Here is a 12,328-nt window from a genome sequence, read left to right as displayed (position 1 = left end):
CGTAAAGGCAAGGATGCAGGACGACTTCTATTTTACTTTTCAGGAATCTTAGGACTTACTTCCTCTTTTTCCTCCCACCTATTATTTTCACTCATTAATTGGAAATTTTCTCTAGAATACATGTTGCTCAAGGCCTTATCCTCTCAGTAACATGCTTTGCTGTTTGAGGCAATGAGACTAGAGAGACTAATGAGAATTTGCCCTGTGGATAAACTGCATAAGAATCAGAATATTTAAAAGTCAATTTTCTGCATATTCCTTGGAGTGTTCAGTGATAGGAGAAGTCCACATAAAACCAATAAATTCTTTCTAAGCTTGCTGCTTGGCAAATGCACCCTGGTTTATTTAGATTAGGGTAATGTATTCTTTGGTCCAGTTGGAATATGGAACATTCAACCTGCAATGCTGTTTTTTAGATAGTAGTAATATCCTTCTATGTTTATATGTATCTGTTTGTAGCAGTAGCTCCCAGTTTTTTTTTTTTCCTAAGACACTGTAATCTGAACATCCAATAAAATATTTATTTACCTAAACCCTAAAAGGGAAGTTTGATAGACAGAGCTTATCATTGTAGAATGTGAAATTCATAAATAATAATGATTTTCAAGATGTAAAGTAGTCCTGCAGGTGCATTTAGGGTATAGCTCATGTTGAATCTACTATACATGTAGTACATACCTATTTGCATAATTCTCTCTAAGATGCAGACTTAGACTGTGTTTCACAGACCCAGTGGAAAATGGGTATAATGTTGTTTATTTGTTTGGTTAAAAGAGTCCATTGACCTTACTGCAGGCATAGCTGGGAGCAAGCCCAAGGTTGTATCTGACTTCTGTTGTTTGTGGCTTCCCTTTCTCCTTGTGTTATCCATTTCCTTCAATACAGTAAAAAGGATCTATAAAGATCAATGTAATCTGCATTGCAAAATATTCATTAAAAAGGGTATATGAATTGTTGATAGATTAACTTATATTTTCAGTGCACATGGCTTCCGGTTATTTAAATGAATCCTCTCTTGAAGGATCAAGAAAATCTTAATGATTTTTCCTATAGTTTTATATCTAAAAGTAACTACAGTGCTACATACACATAATTTTTTCAAGAATTATATCATCTGATATTAGCTATTTAATGTATTTATTATTGAAGTATATTTGATATAACTATTTTGACTTTTTAGTTTTTTGTTTTTTTTTTTTTAAGGACATACGGAGGTTCCCAGGCTAGGGGTTGAACCAGAGCTACAGCAGCCAGCCTACACCACAGCCACAGCAATGCAGGATCCTTAACCCACCGAGCAAGGCCAGGGATCAAACCTGCAACCTCATGGTTCTTGGCTTTGTTTCCACTGCACCAGGATGGGAATTCCAACTTTTTAGTATTTATATACTTCCTGGTAATATACATCTAATTTTTTTTTTTTTTTTTTTTTTTGGTCATTTAGCCCTTTTAGTAGACAGTTCAGGCTGGACTGTTGGCTTGAAGGTCACCTTGGGAGATGTTATATTTTTATCACTAACTGCTAATTTACATATTTAAAATGTACATATTTTGAATTTATTTTTTGGAATTTTAACTTTAATTATATACAGTTTTCTGTATTCTAAGAAGCGAAATTGAACTGAAAGACCTATCACTCTGCATTTTTGTTCTTGGATTCTTGTTTGTTTGGAGTGGGCGTAGAGAGGGTCATTTGAGTTTTTTTCACACAAGGAAAGTTTATTGAATATTTTAACACCCATTTGAAAACTCTGAATTTCTTATAAAAATAAATTTGGCTTATAAGATTAAAAAAAAATGCCACTTCACATTTTAGTTTGAAAGCCTTCTTGCTATATTAAAAATATGTTGTTGTATGTTTTATTTTCATATGCTGACTTAACACCCTAAGGTGTTGTATATCTATCATCATGTATATTTTTATGTTTTGATTTGTAATTTGAATTTTAAATTTTTACAATTTGAATTCCACATAGTTTTCTAAATGCTTCTTTCTTTTACTCAAATTAAATAGATTTTATGAAAGCTTTTAGTTTGACATGAAGTATGTATAAAATATTTTCTCAACCAGATATTGTAGTAACATTTGTCAATATGGCAAAACTTGCAAAATATTCATAAATATGTTATGAAATAATTTTGACCGAGTATACATTGTTACTGGTTGTTTTGTACACATATATTACGTGTAATTGCCTTGGTCCTAATTTTCCCACAGTCAATTTATCCCAAAATTGATTTATCCGGTCTTCCAGTTATTTTTCCACAACTGGTTTATCCAATCTTCCATGAACAAAAAAACAAGTACTTTTTTTAATGGAGTAGTAGCATGTTATTTTTCTTCTAGTTTTATTGAGATATAACTGACATATAGCACAGTGTAAATATAAGCTGTACAGCATAATGATCTGACTGACTTACAACATGAAATGTTTACCACAAAAAGTTTAGTGAACATCCATCATCTCATACAGATACAAAATGAAAGGCAAAAACTTTTTTTCCCTGTGAAAAGAATGCAAGACTTGGAGTTCCCTTTGTGAGTCAGCAGTTAGCAAACCCGACTAGCAGCCATGAGGACACGGATTCAATCCCTGGCCTGGCTCAGTGAGTTAAGGATCCGGCGTTGCCGTGAACTGAACTGTGGTGGAGGTCGCAGATGTGGCTCAGATCCTGAGTTGCTGTGGTGTAGGCTGGCAGCTACAGTTCTGATTGGACCCCTAGCCTGGGAACCTCCATATGCCACAGGAGCAGCCCTAAAAGACAAAAAGACCAAAAAAATAAATAAAATAATGCAAGACTTACTTTCTTAAGAATTTTCATATATAACATACAGCTGTATATGTACCATGTCATATTACATCCTTAGTACTTATTTATCTTATTCTGGAAGTTTGTACCTTTTAATCACCTTTGTCACCCTGCAAAGACGTTATGCTATTATTGACTCAATTCCCCGCCCTGTTACATAATTATTGACTATATTCCCCACACTGACTCATTTATTTGGTAACTGGAAGTTTGCACCTCTTAACTTCCCTCGCCCAGCTGTGGTGTTTGGAACACTCATGCTGTGTATATCCTTGCACACATCTCTCTGTGTTCATATGTGGGACTTCTGTTTTAGAGGTAGACTCCATGGGTTATCGGCCGTGTGAATGTTCTGCTCTAAGAGATAAAATCTGGGATAAGCCCAAGTAGATCTTCCAAGATAAAAACTTCAAAGATAAAGGCAAGTGGGGCCTTGATAATTATCCCTCTGCGGCTATTACATTGTCGTAATTACTTTCATCTTTGTGTCTGATGGGACAAAGCTGTCCCCCTGTTCTTGATCTCCAGAAGTGTCTTTGCTCTTCTAGAAGGCTCTTTGCTTTTCCATATCTATCTTACAATAAACTTTTCAGGTTTCACTAGAAACTGTTGAACTTTTGATTGAAGTCACATTACATCTCAGGGTCATTTGGTAAAGATTTCCATTTCGAAACACCTTGGAGACAATGTTAGGTTTTTTTCCACAACAGCTAAAAGCCAGAACAAGTACCACTGCGCTTTGTAGCAGATTGTTAATAGCCGTTATTAGGCGAGTGACCTTTTTTAGTTGAACCAATGTCCTTAGATTGAGGGCTAGGGCTGTTTTCTTGATCACACCATGAGACTAACTATACATCTAATTGTTTCTTAGGAAATAACAAGGAGAAACCATAGGTTAATTAAAATGAACAACTCAATTAAGGAAAAAAAAAAAGTGAATTCCTAACTTCTTAGGAACTACTATGTATGAGAGGTGGTCACCAGGCAAAGAATACATGAAAATGACATTTTTACAGTGTCATTTGAGTAACTTATCTTCTGGACCAGCATAGCAGTTCCAAGCAAGACTTCAAGTTTGCTGCTTCTTAAGAATCCTCTCTGATGAGAATTGTAACATCGTGTAGATTTAGGATTCTCCTTAATGATTGCTGTTTAGCTAACTAATAATCAATTCCATGGCAGATTTACATCGAAAGAGAGTATACTTTACAGCTTGTTACCAGTTAGAGGTAATAGTTTTATGATTTTATTTAAACTGTAGGCTTTTATAAATTAGAGGTTTATAACTTGCTTGATTTGCAAAACCTAATTTCACCTCCATCTCAGCACAGTTTATGACTGGCCATTGCTCTGAGCTCATGCATACTGATCTGGATATTTTTTAATCAGGAGTGAATGGACAAGCCGGGCAGGCTGTTTTATTTCTTTGTTATTTAGCCTTCATTATCTTTTTAACATCTGTTGTTCATTTCAGATTTTTTAAAAACAAGCATGATTCAAAGTCATCCTGCAGATGATAGTCTCATTGTCTGGACATTGCAAAACAGCTTTATGCAGGAAGCCAGATTTGTGCAATCTCAGTTTTGTCAAGCTGTTTTTAGAAGAGCGGTTTGTAAAATAGGCACAACCAATGAGAAGCTGATTACCCTAAAAGCAAGCAGTGATGTTTGACTTGAGACTGCCTTTCCCTCCCTATCCGCAGTTCCTTTATCCTGGCTCCAGCAGGCACCATCCTTTCTGGCCTAGTTCATTTCAGTAGCTTTCCACCTTCCCTCCAACAACATCCTGCTGGACTCCAGCCTTTATTCCACAGCCTGAAAGAGCTTTCTGGAGTGTAAATCTGACTGCATTACCTCTCTGTTGAAAATGCCTTCCTATGTGCCTAAGTCTTGGCCACCAGAGGCCAAACCCCTCAATAACCTGATCCTTTTACCTCTAGGTTCAAATCCATCACTTCCTCCCTCCACTCTCCCAAGTTTCCCACACACTCTGTCCTCATGAAGCTGCACATGGCCTTCCCTCTTCTTGGAGCACCCTTTCGTTCTCTTCTTGGCTACGTGTCCTGCAGGTCTCAGCTTCATCTTGAGTTTCAGCATGCCTGAACCATTTCTCAGTGTTTCTCTGCCAGCTCCAAGTCTGTAGACGAGTGCCTCCGCAAGTGCACTCTGGGCATCCTGATCATATCACTTCACCTCAAGAGTGAGAAGTCATGCCTGCACTTGACTGTGAGCCACCAAAGCGAGGCCCCATGTGACTGATCATCTCACATCACTAGCTCCAAGTATAGGAAGCCCTCTGAAAATTTGTAGAATAAAGGAATCTTGTTAAGAGTTCTCCTTGTATGGTGGTACTATATTTGTTCAGATTTATCACTCAGGCTAAGAGTTTTGTTTGCATTTTGTTTCTACATCTTTCTTTGGGAAGAATTTCTAAATCATAATTGAACATGATGTATTGGATTTAAATATCCATGATTGAAATGTATAAAACAAACCAGAGATTGAGTGACTTCAGGGTAAAGGAATTTGTAATGTGCATTTGGGAAACTGAGAATTCATTTACAAATGATGGTTTAGGAATGATTAAGTCACTTAAAGCCAGGAAGCACAGAGAAAGGGATATTTTAGCAATTTATAATCCAGAATATTAAATTATCTGTTAAAATGTTGAAGGTGGTTCATTTGTTTCTATGGAGAGAATTCCATTGTTTGAAAATATATATGGATAAACAATGAATGAAATAGGAATTAGAGATTGAACCATGAAATTTGCATCAATAGCCTTCCAAGTATTTCCAAGCTAAAGATGCAAGCTGAGACTAGATACTTATAAGACTTCTATTTACAAATTACTGGGCAGCCTTTTAAACATTTTTTTCAAAAAAAGATTCTAAAAGATTTCTTAATATTATACACATCATATTCTTTGTTAAGTCATTAATTTGTACCCAGAAGGTCTTGAACGTGACTAACTTGCTGAAGTTTCCATTGATTTCATTTAGCATCTTTCATGTTCTCAACAACTTGCATTTACGGAGTTCTCCAAACACATTTTTCTCACCCTTGTTTTTCTATTTATTGCTTTTCTAGAAACATTCTCCAAAGTTCCTCCTATATTCCATGCAAATTTTATGGAGTGAACACTTGATAGTTTTATCTGCCAAGTATCTCTTACCCTCTTTTTCTGGTAAGAGTGCCTTCTCATTATTTGGAAATGTGCAGCCTTTTGGAAACAGCACCTCACCGTCATTTAGGAATGCCCTCTCTGACCCTGTGTTGTTCACCTGGGCCTTTTATCATATGTCCTACTTCCTCAGACAGTTCAGCTGTGTCCCAAAGGTGGGAACTCATAAAAACCCTTCATCTTGAACCTCAGGCAATTAACCCTTCCCTATATGTTATTTACGCATTCTAGAAAAGAGAGGATCTTTTAAAAAAATATTCTAGGTGTTGCTGCATTGGGAAGATGCATCTGAAACCATGTATAGGCAGTCTTCGACTTCCTGATAGCATAAACCAGAAAATTTCAGTTTTGAGTTGAGATATATTATTTGCCACTAAGAGAGTCTTGGTAAGTACTTGATAAATGTATCAAAATTTTCAACTCTATTTTTATTTGAACAATTATTTGATTGCAGGCTGCTCTCACTAAATTGTACACTCTGTGAGGGTAAGAACAATATTTGTTTTACTTTTTTGCTTTCTTAGCACTTTTCATGGTGTTTAGAATATAGAAGGTACTCAATAAATGTCTGGTAAATGAAATGTTTGTATAAGTACATTTGGTATTGCCATCCCAGTAACCGTTAAAATAATTCAGTGCTCAGGTATCAGAGGAGATTTATCAGATGATTCAAAAGTTGTGACTGCAACAGATTTTTTCCCTGCTGGTTTTCTTAAGTAATTTTTTGTCCCCTTCTCATTTTACAAATTAAATTTTTTGGTTGAGTCTTATTCTTCTCATCTTTCTTCATGTTTAATTTGGTGTCTTCCTTTCATTTTCCCTGCAGTTCCTCTGATTTTATTTTTCTTTTGGATGTAGATAAACATTCCAGGCAGTTGAAAGGAGAAAGCCTTAACTCTTCAGTGGATGAGACATCATAGATATTGTCAGGCTATTAATCTGTACCCAGAATTAGGAGACAAAAAAAACAAAAACAAAAACAAAAAAATTAAGCAGAAAATAGTTGCTCCATAGCCAGTGCTTATTCATTTTATTTTCTTAATATGTCTTTATTGGGATTTTCCAGACTATTAAAAATATAAAAAGAAAACAAAAATAGTGAAATTACATTTCAGACATAGCATCCAGCACATAGTAGCTTCTCAATTTAAACTTGGTTGACATGGAGTTCCTGTCATGGCTCAGCAGAAACAAATCTAACTAGCATCCATGAGGACACAGGTTTGATCCCTGACCTTGCTCAGTGGGTTAAGGATCTGGCATTGCTGTGAGCTGTGGTATAGGTCGCAGACGTGGCTTGGATCTGGTGTCGCTGTGGCTGTGGCGTGTAGCTATAGCTCCAATTTGACCCCATTATGCTGTGGGTTAAGCCCTAAAAAGACAAAAAATAAAAATAAATAAACTTAGTTGACTGACTTATTGAATAAAAGCCCACAAAGGTCTGTTTTACGTCTAATTTTACAATGCCTTGACTTATTCCTCCATCTATTCATTTATTCAATAAGTAGTCAATATTTTTAAAAAACGCATGGAGGAATAAATCAATGCCTTTATTAGAACTAAAATAGGCTTGTGTAGGTTAATTGGAAACCTAGCCATTCTATCTCACATTTCTTATAAGTTGGGGCCTGCCATATGTTACACATTTAAGTGTGATGCATGCTTAAAATATATGACATTTTCATGATATGATTGAAATCCTTTTATAAAGTTCTGTTCTCCTAATTTTCATATTAGTTCAGCTGTTCCTCTAATGAAATAATTTTAGTTGGAAGATTTTTTTTGTTCAGTCAATTTAATTTCATAATACACTGTTTTAGATAAAAATAAGAAATAGTTTCTATACTTAAGGAATGTGAGCCACACGGAAACACATACCATGAGTCTAGTGGAAGAGCTACAACAAACACAAACGTAAGATAGGGACAAATCAGTGCTTACAGAAGCAGCAGAGCCAGTGTGTGTGTGTTGGGCCGGCAGGGTCGGGGTGGGGGAAGGCTCTTTGGGAGACACAGCATTTGATTACCTTATGGCTGTTAAACGCAGTTTCTGATGCCGGACAGCCTTGGCTTGGGCCCAAACCTTGGCTCACAATTTACCAGTTGAGTGACCTTGTGCAAAAACATGAACTCCTGGAGCCTCTGTTTCTTCGTCTGTAATATGGGAACGGAGTTACTTATCTGCAGTGAACATTTTCTGTTCTTTGAAAGTTTGGTGTGGTTGCCATAGAAATATAAGGAGATGTGCCTGCAGTATGTTGCACGAGAAGATTGTAAACAAGGGCAAAAATAGTAGGGCAGAGCCAAAGAGTTCTCCACAGAATGTTGAGCAGACTAAGGAGTTTTTCACTTATAATATTCATTACTGAGTTATCCATGTTTCAAACTGCCAGAGTTAAAACTCCATTTTTGATGGAGTGATAATCACATGCAGTTGTACTATTTGGTTTAGGAGGAATTAAGGCCAGTGAGTGCTTTTGAGAGTCACGTGGACATCAAATGACCCACGGAGGCAGCTCCAACAGGCTTTGACTTGCATGACTAGGTCCATGAATACAAAGCACTGCTCTTTTCCAGAGTCCTCCCCGCTCACTCAGCCGTACCCTAGGGCAGACTTTGGATTTGAAGAAACATTATTTCAATAAAACATACATTAAAAGAACACTCAAAGAATTTATTTTTAGCAAACTCATGTTTCACAAAATGAGATGAAGCTCCCAGAAACAGTTTTCTTTTTTCGACCTGGGCTGAGGACACGAAATAAAATTCTGCTGTGTCATCTACTTTGAAGCAGGAAAATAATTCTTTGACCTTATTAATATACTTGCTTCCAGGAATAAATAAACTACCATATAAGGGTACACAGCTCCCTTGGGTGACAAGTCAATTTTTTTTTGGAATATGATTTTCTATTTATAAAGAGAGCCAACATGGTTGTGTGTCCTAGAGGATTTATCTGAAAAGGTAAGCAATAGATGTGAAAAAGCAAGACAGCTGTTCTAAGGTTTCGTTGGTGAATGGAAGATATAAGAAATGTCAAAAGAAGAAATGAATTCAAGTCCTTAAATATCCAGAGTTCCCTGTAGAGTTCCTATTGAGCATTTCTCCCCAGAACTACACAGGTGTCAAGGCCACCCCTGCAAACATGAGCAGAAGAGGTGGACACACTCATGGTGTTATTTGAGAGCAATGGGACAACTCCTTTTCCTTACACACACATCTCCTACATGAATGTGCCAGTGATTGTCAGCTTTAGAGAGTCATGTTTGGTTTTTAGGCAATGAGTCTTGGGAAGTGTCAGTATTACAAGGAGCGGCAATGGTCACCCATGGCCTTTCTGTTTGAAATTCATGTAGAGCAGGTGTGGTCAAGAGATAAGAGTGTCCAGGTTCAAACAGATCGGGACAAACAGGCTCCTGGTAGACCAAGAATATTAACAAGAAACTAAGTGTGTGGGAATATGAATGCGTGTGTGTGTGTGTGTGTGTGTGTGTGAGATAGAGAGAGAAGGTGCAGGGGTTACAGAGGCAGAGGAACAGGAATGCCAAAGGGGGGCAGAGAGAGGTAGGTGGGCTTTGAGGATCCAACTAATGTGCAGTGTCTCCAGTGTGTGTATAGGGTTTAGTGCCTAGGGTACCATTTTAATACATGTCTGCTGTTACATTGTTTGCTTGTATAATAATAAAAATGAACATATTTTTTCAAGATAGCCAAACTATCCAATTGGATTAGCCTATAAATTGGAAGAAACTGGCTTAATATATTATGAATTACGCTGAAACTCATATGCCCTTAAGGTGGTGTTTGTGGTGAAGTTTAGTTCCCAGAAGAATTATTTATTCATTAATAAACAAGCATTGTGCTGGAAAGAGATACAAAATATAGTCCTTGCCAGGTAGGGGTTATAGAGCACCATTAAAAATAGGAAGGCAAAGAGATAATTCTAAGAAAATGTGGGTGAGAGAAAGAGGGAGGCTGGAGGGTGCATGTGCTATGGATTGGAAAAAATGGACCATGGGATTTAGATTAAAGGGTCAGGAAAAGCTTCCTGGAGGAGTTGTTTCAGTCCTGCTTTGAAATGAGCAGAGACTTAGGAAGGTGGAGAATATAGAAATACATTCCAGAGAGAAGAGTCTGGAGGCAGGAAACAGCATGCTCTTCGGTAGCTGCCGTTGCCAGTGGAGAGACAGTTGAAGGACTAAGAGAGGTCTCCTCTGCCGTAGAAGGATGTTGAACTCTTTCCTGAAGGTGACAGGTGGCCAATGACAGATTTTTGCCAGCTGAGTGACAAACGCAGATGGGCCTCTAAGGGTCTCTCTAATGTTGACATGGAGAGCAGATAGGAAGGGGCAGATCTGGAGACAGATCAGATTTAGAAACTCCGGAATTAATAAGGATGAAAGGCGATGAAGGCTTCCAATCATGGAAGAAGTCCAACATAAGTCCCAGGTTCCCCAGGTGCTTTGGGGAATGGAGGAGGATGAGTGCTGCCTTAGACCGTAGAGTACTGAAATGCTTGTGGGGCTTCCAGCAGGAATACCAACTCTACCAGGAGGTATTCTTGGATGAGATCGAGATACTGAATCTTCAATGTGTAAGTGATGGTGGAAACCAGCCACAAAGCATGAAAAGACAGAGAAGAGCAGAGGATCAAGGTCAGTGTCCTAGAAAAGTGGTTTGGGAAGGGTTTAGGGGAAGGCACCCAGGAGGGAGAACGAGGAGGAGTTAGCTGGAGAGAGAGGCCAGTCCATTGGAGGCAAAGCAGCTCATTAGAATCAGGAAGGAGAGGCATCTGGGAATTAAGTAAGAGTGGCTTGGGTGGATGACTGGGGGCTGGATTTGGCCAGACTACATAGGATAAGTGATGAAGGTAAGAGGAGAAAGTGAAACTACAATCTTTGGAAAAAAAAAAAAAATTCTGGGAAAGAACTGATGGAGAGGAAGCAGCCAAGGAGGAACATAGAGGCAAGAGAGGGTTTTGCTAGAACAGGAGATTTGAACCTGCTTATCTGTATGGGGAAGCAGTCAGTAGAGAGCCAGGCAGATTGAGAATATAACTGTGCTATAAATACAATAAACTATGTTACAGGTGTTGCCTCTGGGAATATGATAACAGCTCTCCCAAAATGCAGCTTGACTCTCATAAGAAAATTTTAAGAGTTTTGCTATGCCATCCAATACACATTTCACTAAGACTTGAATGATATCACATTTATATGACCTGAAGTCATTAGATCTATGAAATCTCTGAAATAAAGTTTTTTTGGAAAGAGAATATCATCTTAAGAAGCAGCAGCAGGAAAAAAAAAAAAAGAACATTTCATTTATTTTATTAGTTTAGCCTGGGTTACAAAATGTTTGTCATATGATAAAGAAATAAACTGCATTAGAGCAAAGGGCATTTAAAATAATTTGTGTAGGAGTTCCCGTCGTGGCGCAGTGGTTAACGAATCCGACTAGGAACCATGAGGTTGCGGGTTCGGTCCCTGCCCTTGCTCAGTGGGTTAATGATCCGGCGTTGCCGTGAGCTGTGGTGTAGGTTGCAGACGCGGCTTGGATCCCGAGTTGCTGTGGCTCTGGCGTAGGCCGGCGGCTACAGCTCCGATTCAACCCCTAGCCTGGGAACCTCCATATGCCGCGGGAGTGGCCCAAGAAATAGCAACAACAACAACAACAACAAAGACAAAAAAATAAAATAAATAAAATAAAATAAAATAATTTGTGTAGTTTTCATGCATTTCAACATCACACTCTGAAAGAGAAGGGAGTAATAGTAATAACATCATTATTCTTTTACCTATAGGGAGACCAGGAATTAAAATAAGAAACTGAGGAGAGAGCTTTGTTTGTCCTTGCTGGAATGAAGTTTTGTAGATGTTTTCAAGATGAATTTTTATAGTGATTAAAACAATACCTGGCACATAGTAGTTATTCAGTAAATAATGTGAACTATGAGTTTTCTAATTTTTTTTTAAGCATTCAAGGAAGTAAGATCAAACCATTTTTTTCATCAAATCTTTGGAGCTCTCCTCACTAAGAAATGGTAAGCTCTTATAAAAGAGGTATTTATTTTCTCCCAATATTGCCTTCAAGGTGAGTTAGTTGTTTTATCAAACTGTTAGAAGACTTTAAAAGAACTGATTGTTATCTTCTGTAACATGCTACCCAGCAAGACATTCCTGACCAGCTTAAAGTGAAAAATAAAGAAATTATGAGCCTTACGCAAGTCTGAAATTAAAAACAGGAACAAAAGTTAAAGCCAATAAAACCTTCTTAGCTGTAGATTATCTTTCAGGGTAGATTATAAGTTTGTTTCTCTTAATAATTGGAACGTT

At 37.6% G+C, this 12,328-nt stretch overlaps 1 protein-coding gene and 1 long non-coding RNA gene across 2 annotated transcripts in view; both read left to right on the top strand.

Annotated features, from left to right (window-relative positions):
• PLXDC2 (plexin domain containing 2) overlaps nt 1-12,328 on the top strand; it is a 416,197-nt gene that overhangs the window by 7,243 nt on the left and 396,626 nt on the right. The gene's annotated exons all lie outside the window — the stretch shown is intronic.
• Nucleotides 9,001-12,245, top strand: LOC146399559 (uncharacterized). The gene is made up of 2 exons (XR_014818068.1): nt 9,001-11,415; nt 11,721-12,245. It is a non-coding gene; the product is annotated as an uncharacterized LOC146399559 (long non-coding RNA).

This window comes from Sus scrofa, chromosome 10 (genome assembly GCF_054392235.1).
Source record: "Sus scrofa isolate SSC_HxYL_T2T_F1_AM1 chromosome 10, Sscrofa_HxYL_maternal_Yorkshire_Landrace_v2.0, whole genome shotgun sequence".
Lineage (NCBI taxonomy): Eukaryota > Metazoa > Chordata > Mammalia > Artiodactyla > Suidae > Sus > Sus scrofa.
Note: the sequence above shows the minus strand (reverse complement) of the source record. Positions and strands in the feature narration are given on the sequence as shown.